General features: G+C 43.3%; 1 protein-coding gene across 30 annotated transcripts in view; it reads right to left on the bottom strand.

Moving 5' to 3' along the window:
* Window positions 1-20,867, bottom strand: part of Sgms1 (sphingomyelin synthase 1) — a 258,698-nt gene that overhangs the window by 209,071 nt on the left and 28,760 nt on the right. For all 30 annotated transcript variants that reach the window (XR_015628744.1, XR_015628741.1, XR_015628743.1 and 27 more), the window contains 1 exon segment: window positions 16,884-16,962. The gene's annotated coding sequence lies outside the window, so the exon portion shown is untranslated.

The following is a 20,867-nucleotide window of genomic DNA, read 5'->3' on the forward strand; positions in this document are numbered from 1 at the left end:
TACAAAAATAGAAAGAGAAATCTAACAATATATGTGCAATTACAGAAGACCCCAAGTAGATAAAGCAGCCTTCAGAGAGAAAAACAAAGGAAGTTGGAAACATCACACTTGATTTCAAACACGGTACAGAGTTACCGTACTCAAAACAGGGTCATGCTGGTATAGGGTGGATTGTTGGCACAGAATCCAAAGGTCAGAGAATAAAGACACACACACACATACACACACACACACACACACACACACACACACACACAGAGTCAATTCATTTTCAGAAGGGGTGCTGAGAATTTACAATGGAGAAAAAGAAACTAGTCTCTTCAATCAGTGGCTCTGATATTAAAAGAACTCAAGTAGATTCTATCTTACATCATATACAAAAACTACTCTGAATAGACACAGACTGTGGATATGGCTCAGTCATAGAATACCTGCCTCGCATGTACTTAGCAGGCAAGTGAGTACACACACACAGACAGAGAGACAGACAGACAGACACACACACACACATACACACACACACACACACACAGATACACACACAGACACACACACCCCAAAAGCCACCTACATATTTGCTCTAACCCCCTTTCGTGCATACTACTGTCTTTTTCTTGAGCCTGTTCCTCCTCCCCACCTCCTCTCTCCCCTTTCTCTCTTTCTGCCCACTTAAAACTATATTAAAACATTCTCTTCATAAATTTTAACTTTGCGTCACAAAAGAGGATTCAAGATTTAAACATGAGATTTCAAATAACTCTTCGAAGAAATTAAGTATGACAGCAAATGCACAAAATATAAGTACGTAAATAAGATGACATCTAATTAAAAGGCTTTTATACGACGTGTGTAACATTTACAAAAATGAAAACAGAACCTACAGCATGGGAGAAGAGTATGTGACCATACGTGTGTGATGAAGAGTTAATAGCAGACTATAAAAAGATTATCTAAAAAGAAGTTGAATGTCTATTCCAATGAAGCCATTCAAATGGCCAAGTATGTAAAAAGAAAAAAAATGTTTAACATTACAAATTGTCAGGGACATGGAATCAAAATCATGACCAGATAATCTCCACAACTGCTAAAATAGCACAAAGAGACAAAGTTCCTGAGAGGTGACACAAAATTTTGAGCAATTGTTGCCTTGAGGTGTCTTTTTTTTGTGTCTTTTTTCTTTCATTCTAGTGTCTATATGTGGTGACTGTCCTGGTGAGAAATGTGTGATATCTGTAGTGATGTCCTGGAGAACAATGGGTAATTTGTTGGATACAGAAATAGTCACATCAGATTCACACAAAAGATTGTATCCAACAGGTTCAGAAGGCACAGACCTCTCAGCAGCCCATGGAACCCTTTTGAAAACAGACCTAAGAACATATTCACTCCAGAATGACAGGAACTCCAACTCTGCTAATGGACCATAAGGGTTGGTCATCATAAGCTACCCCACAACACTTGCTGTTGGGATGTTCCAAGAACCACATGAGTGCTGTCACTAAAAGCACTACTTACATATGGGGCATGAGTTGAGAGTGGGTGTAGGTTGAATGACATTTGAGCTGGCGGTTGTAGCATTAAAGCATAGGAGCTGGGATCTGTTCCTTCTCTTTGTCTCTCACCTGATGACTTTGAAACAATGGACACTCAAGGTCTTTATCTTATGGCAGACCTAGCAAAAGTTCAAACATCCAAGAGTTCACTGTAAACTCGGGAATAAGAAGCAAATAAATAGAAAAAGACTTGGTCATTTCAAAACAAAGTTGTTTCTTCCACAGATGTTTGTAAAAGTTACCTTAAAATGTATTCCTATCTGAGTTGGAGAGGCAGGGTGCTTGCTGTACAAGCATGAGAGCTTGAGTTTGGGCTTCAAAACCCATGGTCAGAAAACCAAAACACAAGAGACAAGCATGCCAGCATGCATTCGGAATCCTACCACTGGAGAGGGAAAGGCTAACTCCAAGGGTTCACTGACCAACTACCCTACCAAATTTTGTAAGCTCCAAGCCAATGACAGACCCATTGTGGTCTGCTTTAAAGAATGGTTGCCAGGGTTGAGGGTTGTCTTACAGCCTCCACGTGCATGTGCATACATATACACATGCACCAGCGTGCACACACACACACACACACACACACACACACACACACCTATATACCATAATATAAACACAGAAAAGTTTGGTCATGTAGACAGGTGATCATAATTGATTTCTGTTTCAGTCCCTCATAAATATAACTTACAAATGAGTTTTCATAAATTCCCAATGTATAAATGGTTTAAGATTTCTATTCTTGTGTCTTTGCGAAGAGTAATTTTATAAAGAGTTAAAAGTCCACCATGTGAAGTTCTATATACAAAAATATGAAGAAGTAAAGTTGTGTTTTGGTGAAAAGGGCATATTTATTCTAAATAAAAACTGCCAGGTAAGAAAAGAAGCTAAAAGCTGCCACCAGGAAAGAAAAGCATCAAAATAAAGTAAAAACAGAGTTTAAAAAGACAAGAAGAGGAACAGCTTCAGAAACCCCCAAAGGAAGTACGAAAGTACAGAGAAAAGGATGGGCAGGTTCCAAAACCAAATGCTAACGGACACGAAAAGTCTCAAAGATCCCAGGACAGTAACTGTGGCCGACCTCACTGCCACATCCACAACTTTTGAAAGGTCACCCAGCTAACAATCAACCAAGAAACTCTAGAGCTAAATCAAACCATAGCTCCAAGGGACTCACCAGATACACACAAAATACCGCATCCGGCAGATTCCAAAGGCATGGTCTTCTCAGCAAGCAGCTTGTGGAACCCTGTCTAACACAGACCACACTCTAGGCCGCAAACCGAGTTTGACAAAACATAACAGAAATGAAATCATCCCTTCCATCTTCTCAGGTTACAGTGCAATAAATCCAGAAAATGGCAGATACTACACAAGTACATGGAGACTTGATACTGACTCAAGAACAGCCAGCGAGTCATTAAAGAAACAAGGCCACTTAAAAATCCCTAGAGTGCAAAGAAAACAAAACACAGTCCAGCAGATGCTTTGAGAGATGGCCAAGGCAAAGGAAAGTTTACGTTTAGACACACACACACACACACACACACACATACACAGAGAGAGAGACAGAGACAGAGACAGAGAGAGAGAGACAGAGAGAGACAGAAAGAGAGAAAGAGAATAGAACGTTTATGCTTACACAAAAAATCTGTGCTTACACAAAAGAAATGGAGAATAAGCCAGTGTTGCACCCTAAAGTCTTATAAAAAAAAACAAGAAAAATCAAAACCCCAAGCCAGGAGACAGCAAGACATAATAAAGATGAAAGGAAGGTTAATGCAACAGAGACGAAAGCAATAAGAGACAGAAAAGCTTGGTTCTTCAAAAAAATAATAATAGTAATAATCAACAGTGCAAGCCCCTACTCAAGCTTGACGCAACTTGGGTGGGGAGACACCAAATTAATAAAAAATAAATTTAAAAAACAGAAAGAGGCAGTTTCGACAGATTGCAATGAAATCCAAAGGCTCATTGGGTAGAACTTTGAAAACTTAAGATTCGAAAAGCCATGAAAATCCAAAAATAATGGATCAATTCCTGGACACACACAAGCTATCACCAGCAGCTACAGGACTTAACCAGATCCACCCAACAGAACAAGATGGAAACTGGAAAACAGAGTATCCCAACCAAAACAGCCCAAGGTCCGACACATGTGCCAGCAAATTCACCTAAACACTGAAGAGGGGTCAACACGGGCTCACACCTCTCGTGGAATAAAAGGGCAGGCACCTGTCAGACACATCTGAAGCCCAGCACTGCTGTGACATAAAAGCCGAGTACAGGCACAACAAAGAGAACTACTGATACAATGTTTTATCTGGTTGTTTCTTGTTTTTGTTTTTCCAAGATAGGGTTTCTCTGTGTAGCTCTGGCTGTCCTAGAACTCATTCTGTAGACCAGGCTAACCCTGAATTCACAGAGCAAATCTAACTGCCTCTGCCTTCACATGTGCCTCATACTTCAGCACCTCCCAGTGACGCAAAATTTCTTAATAAAATTTTGGCAAACTAAATTCGGAAACATACCTAATCGGTTTCATTCCAGGATCCAAGCAAGTACGGGTCAAAATACAGGATTCAGAATATATAGTATATATGTGTGGTGATTTGAATAGATTTGGTCCTCATAGAGTCATGCGTTTAAATGCTTGGCCACAGGGAGTGCCAGTATCAGGAGGTGTGGCCTTGTTAGAGAAAGTGTGTCACTGTGTAGGTGGGCTTTAAGACTGCCTGGGCTCAGGTCCCACCCAGTGAGGAAGACAATCTCCTCCTTGGCTGCCTTTGGATCAAGATGTAGAACTCTTGGCTCCTCCAGCATCATGTCTGCCTGCCTGTGACCATGTTTCCCACCACGATAATAGACCGAACCTCTGACTGTGAGCCAGCCCCAATTAAATGTTGGCCTTGGTCATACAAATAAGACAATACTAAACTGAAACAACATGTAAGCACGCTTTCAGTCAGGAGGCACACGATCATCCAGACAGATGTAGAAAGGCACTGGACAAATGTTAACATCCCTTCCAAAACACAGGCAAGATGAAATGGGAGTTACACGCAAACAACCTAATATTGACAAGCTGTGTCATTCCTTAAGTAAAAAGTTTAAGTTTATTCATAAAAATAAATTAGAGTAACTTTTACAGTCGCAGTGTATTACATACAAAAATGACCATTTTCACCCTAAAATCCTATATGAGGTGAACGAGAACAGTTCTGTCAGCAAACGCCCTCCAACGTTCTATCCAGAGCTGGTCTAATTCTTGTCATCCACAGTGTCCGTCTTCACAAAAAGCATTTACTGTCAGGTTCACTGAAAATGACTTTAACAGGTTCCTGTTTCTCAAACTATTTATTCTTCAGACATTTGCTCTTGTAGGTTTTCTATCTTATAAGATGGAAATCTTGTACAGCTTTGAATTGCTGGACAGCCAACATTCTGAAGTCGTGCAACATCTAACGAAATCTTGTGAGCGACATTCCTACAATACTAAGAATTGCCACAGGATGGACAGAACCTTGGGGGACTCCAGGGAAATTTCTGATGGCTTGAATTTGGTCACTGGCACTGACCCCGTATCACCTGTGACTGTCACACACACACACGCGTGCACACACACACACAAATATGGGATCTGATCAGACCAATGGGAACAGGTGGTTTGTCAGGAGTGTCCCTGGAGGGAACTATACAGAGGTGCTGGGAGCAGTCCACCCGGACTGAAATGAACACACTGGGCATGATGACACACACCTATGATCCCGCACGAGAGACGAGAGCAGGACTATCTCAAGTTCAAGGACAGCCTGCACTACCTCAGGAGTCCCAATGTCAACAGTAAAAATGGAGTCATTCGTGCAGTCCTTCCAACAGTAACTAAATGGTTCTCATGTATGATGGCCTGTTAATGTAATTCCTCCACTGGAACTCCTTCTCCGCAGCTCCTATTCACAGAGTTGTTCACGGGAGAGACAGCTCCCAAGAATGTATAGCATGTCTTCTGGTTTGGTCTCTCAATTCTGCTTTGCAATGGTATTTCTACCTCCAGCTTCCAACATCCATCTCTTTCACTTGTGTACTTCAATTCTCACCATGTGTCCCTTCAGGGATGGTTGCTGGTCCCTGTCAACTCATCAGGTCTGGAATCGCCTGGGAGGCCCACTTATGAGGGATTATTTTGCTTGGCCTCTGGGCATGCCTGTAAGGAAGGGAAGACCCAGCCTAAAAAGGGCTCAGCCCGTTGAGCCAAAGCACTTGTTGGCCACACCGGATGCTTCAACACGGTCCACAGTACATGCAGTGGAAGAAGAGAACAGTCTGCCAAGAAGTCATTCCCTAGCCTCACCTTGGACTCCTTCAGTCCAGACCACTGATATGAGAACAACTATCTGCTGTGCAGAGCCTGTGTGTGGAAGCGGATCGTCTCTCGGGAACCGTACTCGGGCCCTAGGGCTCAAGAGTGGTTGTCCGACTAAGAATTTCTCCCTGACTACTTACAGGACCTGAGCTTAGAGATGGGCAGACGCCCGTCGAATGCTCAATAACTCATACCTTCTTCCCGTCCCAGCTCGCATTGATCTTACTGTGGAGAGCAATCATGTCCTAACTGGGGCATCCACACAAGGATCTCATGAGGTGCCAGCAATCTCTAAGACGCCCTACCAATCAATGACACTGGTCTCAGAGCCTCTGTAGATTCCCCGCCTCTTGTCCCAGCTCTCCTGTAGCAACCACCACAGCTGCAGCTGCAGAGCACACCCCTTTTGGCAGAACAGTCAAATTCCATAAATGCCACCCGTTCTCTCATCCCCTCCATAAGCTGGAGGCGTCCCACAATGGACAGAATATTTCATTCACCCACTGCTGGAAAACAACTTTTCTCATAGAGGAACTGGGTAGATAATTCTCAACCAGATGAGGGGTCTATTCATGACAATCTCAAGTGACAAATGACAAAGCTATTCTCTGTCTCATAATACGTCACATTTTTTTTTAATCAGAATCTGTGTCACAAATTTAACCCCTTTATTTCCTGGTGGTACTTTTGAGGTCACCCATTATGCAATAATCTCTCTCTCTCTCTCTCTCTCTCTCTCTCTCTCTCTCACACACACACACACACACACACACACACACACACACACACACCCCTTCTGCCAACAGAAATTCGTTAAGGAATACAAACAACAGTTACCAAACACTGAGTGCCAACATCATGTTGGCTACAGAGTGAAATCTTAATAACTGTTGTCCCTCAAGCACAGAATCGAAATGTACTTGGAAACTGTCTTTAGTGGTTCTCTGGCTCTTTATCCAGGAATCTATAAATAGTGCCGAGCTAGGCTCTAAGCACCGAGCATGAACTAATTCTAGCAAGTTCAGAAAGTGGTGGTTTTTGCACACAACCGTAATAGTTCTCCTTTTCACTGAGACAGAGAGGGGAGGGGGCAAAAAATTGTTTTCCATTTGCTGGCACTCAGAATTCAGAAGTTTTTTGAAAATGCAAGCTTCTTCAGATCAGCTAAAGAAAGCCAAGGAGATACTGGACCCATAATGGGCCACTTTGAAATTGGGCACATAGGCAGAAGTAGCAATTGTAATAATTTATGGGGGTGACAATATGCAGGAAGCCCAAAGTAAGCATGGCTCAGCTAGTGTGTCACTATACACAGGGTCCCCTCTTAGCGTCCAAGGTCCTGGTGGGCACAGCTCACATGGTTCACCTTAATACCATAGAAAGAAACAAGGAGGCTGGCTTGAAGGGTGTGGCAAGACAGAAGTCCAGAGCAAGTGAGGAGTCGATAATTAAACAATGAAGGTCCCTTTCTTAACAAGCAAGAACTTGTGCTTTACTTATATTTAATTTGGCTAAAATTATTACTAGATTGTAGTGGTTTTCAAGAGACAAGAGTGACTTTCTAAACACAGGAAACCGTGAGTCTGGGCTCTACAAAGGCTCCTAGGGTGTGTCCAGGCCAGTTCAGATGGAAAGTAGACAGTTTAGTACTCAGCACTACACATCCAAGAGGAAGAAACACAGGCAAATTTTTCTAGCAATCAACATGGAAACAGGGTTTCCTGTCTGTCTGGGTAGGGAAGTGAAAGGAGTGGCTGTTGCGTGTCACCACAGCCTTCAGAAAACGAGGCCTGCTATCTAGTGACCACCAAGGCAAGAAACATCTTACTGCAAAATGGCCAAAGCATTCCTCCAAACAGCTGTGCATGATGTAGATGGTGAGCGTACACCCCATATTCAGAAGAGAGGAAGCCATTGAATTGACCACCGGAGAATTAAGAAATAATCCACAGATGGGGTTGGGGATTTAGCTCAGTGGTAGAGCACTTGCCTAGCAAGCGCAAGGCCCTGGGTTCGGTCCCCAGCTCCAAAAAAAAAAAAAAAAAAGAAAAAGAAAAAAGAAAAGAAAGAAAGAAAGAAAGAAAGAAAGAAAGAAAGAAAAGAAAAAAAAACCATTCTGCCCTCCTAAAGCTGCTTCTTAGGTGCAGAGCCCTGCTCTCAGAATTAAGGCTAAAACTTCTTTACCTACCCATTGGCAATCTGAACCCCCCGAGGGCTTTGTGGGAGCTTTAGCTATAAATAAAACTCACAAATTTAGCCCAGATCCCTAGGCTGTATTTATGTCTAATCTCTCTGGCCCAGGAATGTCCTTTGTGGGTGGCCAGTAGCAAATAGATTTAAAGTCTATTATTCTGCTCTTCATGGGAAACAACTTAATGTGTCTGCTGCATTTTAATCTAAGGATTATATGCTTAGCCCCTGGAAAATTCCCTTTAGAAACATCAATAAGCATCTTTTTAAGCATTTTTTTAATCGGGAAACCCAATTATCATTTACACATTTATTGGTACTTAAGGCCCTGGCATAAAAAGCCTTTAAACCCAAAAAGTTGAGGCAGCTGTTGCAGACTTAACAAGAAAGCCAGTATTCTACTGGGACCATCTAAATGCATACCACACCTTGAAATAGCGCTAGAGTAAAGGCTCACCCTGCAGGTGTGTTTGACCAAAGGCTGATGCTGCAAATTCTGACCTCCTTTTGTTGCTGGCTTATTTGGTTTGGGTTTGGGTTTGGTTTTTAAGACTTCCAGATGGACTTGAAGTTAAAAAGAGCAAATACATTTAACGCCTCTCTTCAAAATTCTCAACACAAAAAAACATTGTTTCTTTTAAAAAGGCAAAAATCTCCTAGGACAAAGACGGCAGAAACCAGATAATAAAATCTTCAAGTTGTTTTTAAAGTTAAAAAAAATGAAGGGGATAGATGTAACAGACCAAAATAAGGCATATCTTCTATTTGTGAAGCCCCATTCTACCTCAGAAACAGACATTCCAAAACCACCAGGTGTATAAAATATCTAATGTGAAAAAGAAGGGGGGGGTGTAACTTGAAGCAAAAGTGGTGCAGAAAAATAAAATTTCAAAAGGTAAAAAAGTTAACCTCAGAATACCTACTTAGTTTATGAAAACACTCAGGAGCTATCAGCAAGAGAAAATAAAATAAACCTGATAAATTAACAACTTTAGAAGGGTTCCAAGAAACATTTAAGTTATCCTTGGGAAGAGGCGTTTAGAGACAAGTCAACCATCTTGCAGCAGGTCCTGAAGGATGCTGGGTAAACACTGGGGAAAGTCAATACTGCATGCAGCACAGAACATAAAAGGAATGAGCATCTCCTTCCTGGTGCTGTGAGCTCTGTGCCTTCCTGTGCTCTGGCCCGGGTGCACCCAGGAGCAGGGGCATATTTGTCTTATAACTCCATGCTCCATGCCGTCCATCCCTGCAGGTGATGGACGTCCATCCCTGCCTGGGACTCCAGGTAAACAGCCACTTGACAAGCTACAGCACAGAGAAGAAACACCTACTCTGGACTCAGCGAAGTAAGTCTCTCCTAAACAAGACCCCAAATCAGGTGAAGCCCACATTCACGGTGGATTTGCTTGCTTCAGTCAACCAATTAAGAAAAATCCTTCACAGGTAGGCCCAGGGCCACCCTGAGCCACTCCCTCCGTCCCCAGGCTCTCTTCCCAAGTGCTCCTCGTTTTTTGTAAACTCATCTTCACAGTGCTCTTTGGACCTCAAGAAAGAAAAAAAGATAGGAACAAAGGAGGGAGGGAGGGAGGTGGGGAGGAAGGAAGGAAGGAAGGAAGGAAGGAAGGAAGGAAGGAAGGAAAGAAAGAAAGAAAGAAAGAAAGAAAGAAAGAAAAGAAAAGAAAAGGCACAATAGAAGACTCCGTAAAGAATCGAGAATCGCTAGGTGCTAGTGTTCTCACAAGGAGCCTGGATGCTGGGAGAAGGTGAGCAATGCCCTCCCTATCAGCAACTCAGTGATTTCCAGCCAGAAATTCTACACCTAGCCAGGCAATCAATTATACATGAGTGTCACACTCTCAGGTATAGAGCAGCTCAGAAGTCTTACCTCCCATTTGCAAATTGTTAGAAAGCTTGCAAAATTAGAAGGTTAAAGAAGAAAAATCAGAATATGGGCTGGGGGCCAGGGGGTCTTGGGGGGGGGAGGAAGAAAGCCAATCTTTGAGGCAGGCTACAAGGACTTCTACACAGAATGGACCTGCTAAGAAGCAGCAAGCCCACGGCACCGCCCACGGCACCGCCCACGGCACCGCCCACGGCACCGCCCACGGCACCGCCCACGGCACCGCCCACGGCACCGCCCACGGCACCGCCCACGGCACCGCCCACGGCACCGCCCACGGCACCGCCCACGGCACCGCCCACGGCACCGCCCACAGCACAAGGGATGGCGCCAGTTGTGAGTGCCTCAAGATGAAAGTACTATGTGTTAAAATACTGCCAGAACTCTCCTGTAAAAAGCTGTGGTTACTCACACATGTCTTTAAAATGAGTGATATTTTTTAAAATTAAGAAAAAAATGTAGCGAAGCTGTTAAACAGGGCATTCATGGATCCTAATTACACAAAACAAGATAAACCACCAGATAAGGAATAGCAAGCATGAAGGGACTGGACCCTTTAAAACAAACAAACAAATGAAACAACAACAAAAGCTAAACTTTTAAAAGAAGACAATGTTGCATCCTACATTAAGCTTGACAACTTACAAAATACATACTTTCATGTGTGTCTCACCACAGGAACCCCTTTATAGTTGTAACAAGCTGATAACACCTGCTACCAGGCATCCGGTCTGCAGACACTGGACTCCAGGGACGCAGCATGCTCCAAGTGAGCTTCATTCTTACCTACAAACTGCTCATGACGGGAGGCTGGGGAGTATAGAGGAACGGAGACTGAGGGGGATTGAACCTAGGTTCTTCTCTCACTTAGACCACTTATCACACATCACTCTGATATATATTCAAATAGTCAAATTCATGGAAACAGTAAAATGGTTGACACCAGAGCTTAGGGAGCAGGAAAAACCAGAAGTTGTGTGATGTGATTAGTGTTTCACATAATCAAGGAAAACGAGGCTATCAACTTGGGGGTTGGGAGGACGGTCAGTGGGCATGGACAGTAGCTTGGGAGGAAGAAAGAGGGGAAAGGATGGAATTCGGTTTCAACTAAAAATGTTTTAAGATTTTAAAAAGAGAAAATACCAAACAGACTAATCAACCAAAGAGCTAACGGTGTCATCCAGACCATAGTGGCTACTGATGTTATTTTTGTTGCTGACAATTGAGAGAATGAGGGTGACCCTGCTTTCCCTGCGCTAAGAAGCACCCAGGTCAAAAGCAATGAAGTAATTGTTAATATCTAATCCCATGTACTCAGCAAGGCAAAAGGCTTTAAGAATAAAGTCCGACAGAGTTAAACCCAAGAACCCATTACAGTTCCCACAGGCATTTGATAAGTTCAGGATCTGTCTACAGAATTAGAAGTTAATCCATTTACCCCCTGAGTACGTGTACATTTGGAATGTAATTATGATCATAAAAGTTAGGTGTTGAAATCAATACTCAACATTACCACCTCCTCCTGTTAAAGAGACAATAACAAAGGAATGTTTGGACACTAGGCATTAGCGTGAGACTCATCTGAAATCCCTGACAGTATCTCATTGTAAGTGATCTCCTGTCAAAAGGAAGGCTTAAAAAAATAATAAGTCCCAAAGGCACAGCTTAGTCAAGGCACACGTGAGCTCCTCCCACATACCAGGCAGTTGCCGTCAGTGGAAACTGTACTGGAGGGCAGTGTCATGAAGGGAAGCAGGGAGTCTGGCCATGAAAATAAGCTTTGTGAATACCGATTAACACTATTTTGTCCTTAAAAGCATAGCGTGGAGAGTCAAAACTGTGTTTTCTATCAAGGTTTTCTTTGCTTTGATAGCTACAGATGTGGGAGCTGCCTTGTAAGTTATCAACAGTAATGCTTCGACTTCCAGAGTCTTGAGTCTGCGGTAAATATAAAGAAATCATTGTTGTTGTCTTCAAAACACAACATGACCCTCCCTAACTGTCTGAGACCCAAGAGCGACCCTCCTACATTACAAAGGAAAAATTCTCAGCAATGTGGGAAAATATTCTTAAGAGGAAAACAGTGACTCCCTGTAGAGAGGGCTGGCTAGAGCCTAAGAAACAATAAGACAGTCCAAACCTAAGACAGTTAGCACATCTCACATCCTACTGACACATTTGAATCCCACCCCACCCCTAAAGAGTGTTTGTCATCTACTTCTGATTTGATTAAACAGCATTTCTGAGTGAAGGCCAACCCTAGAAGTGCCTGGCCATCCAGGGTGGCAGAACATTAGCAGAACAGGTACAGTAAATAACAACACTGGCCTTTGGGCACAGAGGCACTTCTATAAGGGTCTACTTCATATGGGTTTCTCATCTCTGCTTCCTTGATTAATTATTAACTCAAATGCCCAACAATCAAAGGCTTGACATGACAATATTGACCCTTACAGGCCACATGAGAGGACATCAACACAATAACAAGGGATAAGGAATAGTAACCACAAGGCACTATTCTAAATGCCCCACAAATGCCCATTCATTTGAGCTTTCCCAGAACCTTGAGGGGTAAAAAAAACCTTAGTCCCCATTGAACAGTTAGAGAACAGGGCACAAAGAGGCTGATCAACATGTACAGATCATGCAGCCAGACTTGCATACAATCCATTCATGATCTTTATCACAAGTTCATTCTGCCATCCTAATATATCTTCTCTCAGTTCAAACAAAAGAACACACCTCAAAAATGTTATGCAAGCCATAAAAAAATGCACGTTAATTATCATCATCACAATTAGTGAGCCTTCCAGTTCCGAATGACCTTCCCGCTAACCAGCTTTATGTATCAGCAAAGGCAACAACCATTGACCTACAGTCCGTTCGTCCGTCTGCACTTCCACTTCAGCTAAGGAAACATCATCCTCAGGTTCTGGAACTGAAGCACATGACCAGGACCGTTCAATCAAAAGAGGATGGCCCCAACCACATCAGGAGGCTACGCCCTAGCCAGGCCCCTCTTTCAGGGGGTCCATCCCTGGGCTCAATTACCTGCACACTAAGTGGATAGCTTGAATTGGGTTTTCTGTCACTTCCAGCCAAGAGAACCATCTTGGTACTTTCTAAAGCACATTTTGTTCTATTGAGCCTCACCAACATGAACTTCAGAACTTTCTCTTTTTTGAAAATAAATCTTGAGAGAGGGAAAAACTAAATTTTAACTAGATGGGCTTGAGAAGTCAACCTTCCTAAGGATCTCATTCTTGGCAAGATAACCCCATGCAGTAGAACAGCTCAGTTTTTCTCGGGCCACAGAACAAGTGATTTTACCTATCGGCTTTGTTTATCTTCAGGAAATGATATTTTAGGCTGGGCCAGTGGTGCAAGCCTGTACTCCCAGTTACTTAGGATACTGAGACAAAAGAACTGAAAATTCAAAGCCAGCTGAGGCTGTGAGGGTTAGGGGGAGCATTTTAGCTATAGAGCTATCCAGTTCACAGTTCCTCAGGGTCAGAAGCATGACACCAATCTGCTCGGTTACAGTGGGCCCCTGTGCAGAGCAGTGTCAACAGTGGCAGAGGCCGAGCCGAGTGGTGAGCAACACTACAGACGAGAGAAAGGAAGGCTCATCCTTAAAAGGCTGAACAGGGTCTCATGAACTGCACTTACTTCTGAGGGCAGGACCCAACTGGCCTCCTCTCTACTAGTAAGACCTACCTCCTCTCAGCGGCAGCATTTATCTCACAAATCTCCAGGATGTGAGCCTCTGGGGAACAGACTAAGTCCTAGAGACAGTCGACTGCACCAAGTTTGACATCAGAACAAAGCAGTGTGCACTTTACCTCACACACTCGCTCAACTACTCACGGACCATCCTTTCCACAATGGTTCCCTCAGAAGTCTCGGGATTTCAGAGGAAAGCATTGTTACCCACCTGTGCCCCTGCCTCCAAGGAGGGTAAAAAGCATCGCACTTGTGGTCAGTGTCGGAGGTGACAGAGAACATCACTGAGAGCTTTAGACTTTATTCCGCCTTTGAATTTAGCACACCACTAAATAATTACAACTACAACATCCAAGTCAACACCCAGGCTCGATTCCTAAAAGACATCTTGGGCTGAAAGAAGGAAGTGTGGCCTACGTGGTCTATGGTGGCTCACTGACATAATCATAGCTGGTCTAAGGAGAGTCATGCATGGTAAGAGGGCAGACAATAAAAGCCCATAAAACACACACAAGCATTTATAAAAACTGCTAACTAGCTTACAATGATATTTCTTAGAGAAATATAAAAGCCACTATTTTATGTTCCTTGCAATGATGTCTACCGACTTCTAATAAACATAAATGATCATGTATGACCTTGAGCCAGGAAGGATAAGCAGACCAACATAGATTTGTTACTCTACATTCCACGTGGTATTATCTTGGTTTGTTTGATTACAGAGGCCTGCGAGGCTTGCCTTGATAAGCACGCCAAAAGCTTCCCTCCCTCTCTCAGGCCGGCAGCCTTCACACAGCCTAGAACAGCCTGAACAGTCTGGGTCTCAAAGCTGTAAGAACTGGTTTCTCTCATACTACACAGTCTTCCTACTAAAGGTAGTCACTGGATTATCACTACATATCAAATTTACAAAACTAATTGACAGTTGTTATCTTAATTTTAAATTAAGAAACTGGCAGTTTTATTTCCAGACTATATTTTGTTATACCTCCTAGAAAACACAAACCTAGAGCAGAATTTTTAGATTCTCGAGCACCTCTGAAATAAGAGTGCACAGACTTTATCTGATTATCATCATTTTGAGCATAAATATGGTAGCACTTTAAATATTGCTAGAGGAGAGAATAAACGCACTAGATGAGCTTAGATTCCTATATGACCACACAGATGACCTTTACTATATCTCTGCTTTAATGACATAAGGTAGGAGCTGGTAACCACTTTGAGAAAAGGCAGATCATAAATATTTCACCTCTGTGAGCCATATGATCTTCTGTTGCAACTACCTACCCTGGTTTCTATTGTTACCAAACACAATTTGTAAGCAAGTCAGCATGACCGTGTTTGAATAAAACTTTATTTAAAAAAAAAACAATTTGGCAATAAAAATATCATTTTCCCATAGAGAATACTTCCTTATATTCTTCTAGCCTTAAATGTCTTTGAAACTGAGCCAGATATACTTGGTTAGAGGTATAGACTCAAATCTCCACGATGCCAATAATTGCCTCTTACCAGCTTGGACTATGAATGCCTTTGGGTTTACTTTCCGGAATGCTAGAGTTCAACTACTCTATCTACAACTGTGACTCCATAAGCAAAGACAAGCTCTCGGGTACAAGGCACAGCTGATGTTCTCTTCTCATAGCAGCACCTACTAAGCTTCTAACTAATTTGCCGATGGCCTGCTCGAGAGAGTCTACAGGCTGCCTAGAGACACTGCAAAGTAACAGAGAGCAGAGCCAGCAGAGAGGGTCACAGGAGCAGCTGGAGTCACCGCAGGACTCAAGAAACCACGCAGAGCTACCTGTGCCTGCATCTTCCATCAAGTCCGGACTTCTTCACAGACAGCATCAGCTGGGCAAAGGCTGGATGTCACACTGGCACTCCACTGGAGCCATGGTAAGAATAAACCCCACTCAATCTCCATTTCTGTGGAGGGTGGGCAAACCTCTTAAAAAGATTCACATCTACTAGAATAGATAAACCTTGGTGTTTCCCCACAGTGGAATTCCTGACAGCAATGAGAAAGGGCATTCTCTAACTGTATGCAACAACAGGAGTAGTGGGTGGCTGAGTGTACAAAATATACAAGTATACAAAAATATAATCTGAGTTATACATTACACACACACACAGTAAACAAAGGAAAAATGAATTTATACTGCTCCAAGTCACGGGAGCAGTACAGTGTCTACTAGAAGGGAGATGTGCGAGCCACACATGTATGTTTGGCTTGCAAAGTTACCTTGATTATGTATTCATGATACACGTAGTTATTAAAAGCCTGGAATTCAGAACAGGCAATAGCTACCTTACAAGAGATAATGACTCCTGTGACCAGCTCTGATGTGTAACTATAATCGCTACAGAATTATAAAGTCCAACAAGTCTTTCATGTAAAATTTCTAGCTTGGAATTATTTCTGGCCTCTCTGGTGTTGACTTGAACATTATTAACATCAATTTTACATGACCACACCTGATCTTCCCATGTTCTCCTACAGATGTGAATCTTTTTTCTAAATTAACCAACATTTGGTCACACAGGTCACAGAGACTGGTGTACTATGAAAGCCATCAGGAGGAGGGTTGTTACCATCTAATCCACTCACACAACCAACCAAATGGCAGCCAAGGTGGACAGGCAGCTTACAGGAAAAGAATTAAGCACAGGGTCGCTCTCAGGCAGATCCAACACCACATCTCTATATCCCCATAGTTGGCGTCAATTCAATTCAGACTGCTTAGCCGTCCACTAATTAGATATAGTTAAAATCTTTTAATTTCTATAAATTATGAAGGGAGACAATTTCTGTTACACTCTTGTGTTTACTTATGTGATCTGGTGTCACATGATTTATGAGTGTTCTAAAATGGCAGTCATGGGAGGCTGTTATTATTTTTAGACGCTCTACACATTTTAGGAGAAAGTGCCATGATATTTGGAATATATTCCCATGTATTTCAACAAAAACAGAAATAATCAAAATATTTTTTAAGGGGACACACCTACCAAAACAGGAAAAGAAAATTAACAAGACACTAACAACATTCAAATGTGGGTGCTGGGCACACCGTCCGTTCTGTCCACTCTCCAGCAGGCTTGAGAACATTTCATTGTATAAAGCTGCAGACAAGTCTTTACTCACCTTCCGAGTGGGTGGCTATCTTCTAAATACGATCGAATGGCGAGGTCTGTCCTCCGGCACCACTCACCCTGCCTTCAACCTATAAGTGACAGCAAGTGACATGTTAGCCTCAAGGAACTGTATGAAGGCAATGTTCTTTCAGTCAGTAGATGTACTTAATATATGGCAAGTCTCGAGATTAAAATAGTGCTATAACTTAAAAAAACAGGGAGAAATATGAACATATTTTAAAAAGATCTCATATTGACCAAGGGAAATTCCAGCCTCCCTCACTCTAGCTTGAAACCAAAGCAATCCCACTGTGAACTTTTTTTTCTTCCTCTCTCTCTGGCTTCATCTGAAAGTGTTCTTGACAAAAATTGCCTTGACTAGGCTATAAAGAGACATTCTGCCATAAGTATTCATCGAGTAACTATTACTACAAGCAGCTAATTAACATATCCATTACTTCATGTCCTTAATTAACTTCTCTCATTGTTTGTTTTGATGTCTGGCTCTGTAGCCGAGGCTGGCTCCTTCCTCAGGACCCTCCCAGCCTGCACTCAGAGGGCCAGGGTTACAGGTAGCAGCGGCCCTGTTAGTTCTTTCTTACTGTGGCGAGAACTCTTAGCAAGTGTCCAACTCACAAGATACTGTTATTAATTATGGCCATTGTGCCCACCCTTTATCAGTGCCATGGTGAGTTTCTCTTCGTATGAAACCATTTCTAGGTAGTGTCATGGCCAAACACTCTGACCTGTAAGGGCCTGGGCTTCCTTTTGGCCTTGAATTTCTGAGACCATACTTACCAGCCTTTTTTTTTTTTTTTTAAACAGTCAACAACCACAGTGAAACTGCAGGTCTTCCTCAATCCCTCTGAGGCAAAGATAGTCAGAGCCAGCCCACCCAAAGTCCAACGATATGCTACCCAGTCAGGCAGCTGGGTAAGACCAAGTCACACTCACGCTGTTTAGCACAGGCCTTCTGCTGTGGCGGTAGCTACTCCATCCAATCTTCCCCTACAGTTCCTAGTGTGTTGACCAACCTCTCTCTAGAGAAGGTAGCTAAGAGCCAAAGAAGGTGTCCAAGATACTCAAGTAGAAAATAGCAGAAATTAAATTGCTACTTAAGTCTTTGACTTCTGAATCAGAGTTTGTCTCACTACACACGCTTTGCTCTGCCCCAGAGATGATGCTCTTCCGAAAAGCAGCCCAGAGTCAAAAGGCCAAACAACGCTCTACCTGAGGGAGCACGCGGGTGTGTGCTACAACATGTTTCCTAAGAGAAGACATCCACAATCCTGCTTAATGGTACCATTAATCCTGTAATCATCACAATTACTATAATTACTACTAATAATTATACTTCCTTGTAGACACAATAACCTTCGTGTATTTCTGGCATTTTATACATATAATTCATTTTCCTCCCTTTTCCCAAGAGTACAGTTGCCCAACTTAAGTAAATAGCAAGCATCACAGAGGAATGCCAGTCACTTTCGTCTTCGCTGCAATCAAAGGAAGCCCTTGCTGGTAAGGACTCTCCTTTCACACAATGGAACCCATGGTGCCAAACAGGAGCCCAGGCCAGCCCCACAAATGAAGTTCAGAAGCAGAGAGAACAAACTTTCTGTGCACAGAGGGCCATGGCCTCTCTGCTAAGCAGATGTCTGCACGCACACGCACACGCACACGCACACGCACACGCACACGCACACGCACACGTGTGATGCTCAACGGGTGAGCAAAGGCCGTGGCTGTGAGGTCCTGTCCTCTTCCCTGGTTAGCTTAGGAAGTGAGAGACGCTCTCCCAGCTGCTTCCTGGGAAGCAGGAGCTGAGCCTGCCTTCCAGAGATGCTGGGAATCACAAAGGAGACCCCCATGGTGGGGACTTGGACCCCAGGAATACTCTAAGCAGCCCCTTCAAGCCACCCAAAACTAAGGGGAAATGCAGGAGGTAGTTTCTAGAAACATCGATCTCAACTCAAAGATTGTGGTGGTAGAGGTTAAGCAAATAAATTAATACCTTAAAAGTTGTTAATATTAAACCAAGAAAGAGAGTACTGTTGGTACTTGAATTGTTAAGGGAAAAAAAAAAATCCCATTTGACTTCCCTAGGCCATTTCCTACTTCACTGTCATTGGTGGAGTTTGGGAAGAGAAGTGTGAATTGCTTCTCCATTCTCTTACAGCCAGCAATAGAGGAGGCATGAGGACAACCGTGGAATGTAACTTCATAATTACCCGTGTTCTGAAGGCATCTCTTCAAAAGCAGAAACCCCAGACTTTTGCCAGATGGACAGGCAGACAAAATGAAATCTAGAGACCTGTAATCGCAGCTCTACACCACCTAGCCTGTCAGGTATCAGTGAGGTCCAGTCCTCCTCCTCATCCTCCCTACCCACTGACCCACTACAGGCACAAGCATCAGTCAGGCTCAAGCCACACAGAAGCTACACTTCACACTGCTGACATTTTCCACCCTCTAATGACTGGTAAGACATTTTCATTGGAAGTGATAATTGTATGATTACTATATAAAAAGAAACATCTCCCAGCACTAGGGAGGCAGAGGCGGGCAGATCTCTGAGTTTAAGGCCAGCCTGGTCTACAGATTGAGTTCCAGGACAGTGAAAGGCTACACAGAGAAAGCCTGTCTCAAAAAAAAATCTAAAATAAATAAACAAACATCAATTTAGCTTTGTCTCTAAAAAGTTATTATTCTGAAATATGTTTAAAAGAGAGAAACTGTGGAAGCCAGCCTCCAAAATGGCGGCCAGTGGTCCCTGCCTCCCAGCATCCCTGGACTGGGGCAGTTCATCCCCTCCCACGCTAAATATCGCTGCTGAGTGCAAATGCTACAATAGTGGGGGAGCACCAGAGATGCTCCCACTGTTACATGAAGACTCTGCAACTCACATCTTACTCTGTCTCTGAGGGGAGCTGGCTGCCAGGACATGAGGACAGACAAGAAGCGCTACAAGAGGAGGGCATACAGCTCAATGGGTAAAACATGTCACACAAGCATGAAGACCTGAATTCAAATTCCCAGGTTCCATAAAGCCGAAAGCAGCAGGCACATCTGCCATCCCAGGTAAGATGGGTGACACAGAAAGGAGAGTCTCTGCAAGATCACAAGCCAACGACCAGCCAGAATGGACAGCAGTGAATGAGAAAGAGACCCTGTCCACGAAGGTGAGGACTCACATGGATTGTCCTTTGACCCCCACATGTATATTCTCTCTCTCTCACTCTCTCTCTCTCTCTCTCTCTCTCTCTCTCTCTCTCTCTCTCTCTCTCTCACACACACACACACACACACACACACACACACACACACACACACACACCCCAACACCAACAAAAAAAGTTCTACAGAGAGAGACACATTTTTGGTAAAATATACTTCCTCAAACCAGTGAGAAACTGAGAGGAAAAACCAGGGAGAAATAACCACACATGTGCGCCATCGTAGAAGCAGATCCCTCAGGACCAGGCGGTCCGCACTGCAACTCCACAAGACCCCAAGTCAAAACCATCGGATTACCTGTTCCCAAATTCCTGACCCCCACATAGAAACTGTGAGGTCATGCTTAGGGTTTAGTCAGACAATGATGAGCACTGTAATAGAACATGTATGATGTGGGCTTCGGTTTGGGAGGCTGCGTGTGTGTGTGCATTTGCACTTACTGACTGCATCTTCTCTGCTCATTCTTTAGCACCTCCTCAACATGGAGATGCACCACTAGGCTGAGTTTTGAGCAAACATTCGTTTGTTTCTCTCTATGGTCTCACCACATAGTATTCTCAATATGCCACTGTGCTGTGCCTAAGTTACGCCCAATGTAAAGGAAACATATTGTGTATATTCTTCCGAGACGTCCTCTTCCTTACGATTTGATGCTGAGATCCATCCCTGTTGCCTCACGAGGCTGCAGCTCATTCCCCTCACCCCCCATTCCACATTTTTCATTGTGAGAAGGGGCTCATAATTCCCAGTTCTATTT

The sequence above is a fragment of the Rattus norvegicus genome, chromosome 1 (assembly GCF_021556685.1).
Source record: "Rattus norvegicus strain SHRSP/BbbUtx chromosome 1, alternate assembly SHRSP_T2T, whole genome shotgun sequence".
NCBI lineage: Eukaryota > Metazoa > Chordata > Mammalia > Rodentia > Muridae > Rattus > Rattus norvegicus.